Raw genomic sequence first — 1446 nt, forward strand, 5'->3', positions numbered from 1 at the left:
TAATGGGCTCCAGCTATCCTGAGGGAAACTTCGGAGGGAACCAGCTACTAGATGGTTCGATTAGTCTTTCGCCCCTATACCCAAGTCAGACGAACGATTTGCACGTCAGTATCGCTTCGAGCCTCCACCAGAGTTTCCTCTGGCTTCGCCCCGCTCAGGCATAGTTCACCATCTTTCGGGTCCCGACAGGCGTGCTCCAACTCGAACCCTTCACAGAAGATCAGGGTCGGCCAGCGGTGCGGCCCGTGAGGGCCTCCCGCTCGTCAGCTTCCTTGCGCATCCCAGGTTTCAGAACCCGTCGACTCGCACGCATGTCAGACTCCTTGGTCCGTGTTTCAAGACGGGTCGGATGGGGAGCCCGCAGGCCGTTGCAGCGCAGTGCCCCGAGGGACACGCCTTTAGGCGCGCGGGTACCGGCCGTGCCGACGACGGCCACCGGGGCCACCTAGGGCCCCCGGGCTTTGGCCGCCGGCGCGGCCGACAACAGTCCACACCCCGAGCCGAGCGGCGGACCAGCAAGAGCCGTTCCGCATACGGCCGGGGCGCATCGCCGGCCCCCATCCGCTTCCCTCCCGGCAATTTCAAGCACTCTTTGACTCTCTTTTCAAAGTCCTTTTCATCTTTCCCTCGCGGTACTTGTTCGCTATCGGTCTCTCGCCTGTATTTAGCCTTGGACGGAGTCTACCGCCCGATTTGGGCTGCATTCCCAAACAACCCGACTCGTTGACGGCGCCTCGTGGGAAGACAGGGTCCGGGCCGGACGGGGCTCTCACCCTCCCAGGCGCCCCTTTCCAGGGGACTTGGGCCCGGTCCGTCGCTGAGGACGCCTCTCCAGAGTACAATTCGGACGGCACAGCCGCCCGATTCTCAAGCTGGGCTGCTCCCGGTTCGCTCGCCGTTACTAGGGGAATCCTTGTAAGTTTCTTCTCCCCCGCTTATTTATATGCTTAAACTCAGCGGGTAGTCCCGCCTGACCTGGGGTCGCGGTCGAAGCGACGTGCGCTTCGTTTGTTGGGTCGTTCAAAGGCCATAATGCCAGCTGCGCGCCGGATGCACTGCATTGATAAAGCGAGGACGCCCACCATGCGCTGTGTCCGGCGCGGTACGCCGGCAGCCCAATCTTCGGTCCACCGTCCCTTGAGAGACGAGGGACCAGATGCCGCATCCCGATTCCCGTTGAGGGTGGTTGGGAGCGTGTTTTGGTGTGACGCCCAGGCAGGCGTGCCCTCGGCCGAGTGGCCTCGGGCGCAACTTGCGTTCAAAGACTCGATGGTTCGCGGGATTCTGCAATTCACACCAGGTATCGCATGTCGCTACGTTCTTCATCGATGCGAGAGCCGAGATATCCATTGCCGAGAGTCGTGTGGATTAAATAGCTTTGCAACACGAGGGACGGCTAGCAAGCTAGACATGCCCCCGGGTTAGGCACAGTGTTCCTTGACGCCT

At 61.5% G+C, this 1446-nt stretch overlaps 1 non-coding gene across 1 annotated transcript; it reads right to left on the minus strand.

The window, feature by feature from the left end:
• Positions 1-1205: 1205 nt before the first annotated feature.
• Positions 1206-1361, minus strand: LOC119343912. The gene has a single exon (XR_005166333.1). It is a non-coding gene; the product is annotated as a 5.8S ribosomal RNA (ribosomal RNA).
• Positions 1362-1446: the final 85 nt, after the last annotated feature.

This window comes from Triticum dicoccoides, unplaced genomic scaffold (genome assembly GCF_002162155.2).
Source record: "Triticum dicoccoides isolate Atlit2015 ecotype Zavitan unplaced genomic scaffold, WEW_v2.0 scaffold145809, whole genome shotgun sequence".
NCBI lineage: Eukaryota > Viridiplantae > Streptophyta > Magnoliopsida > Poales > Poaceae > Triticum > Triticum dicoccoides.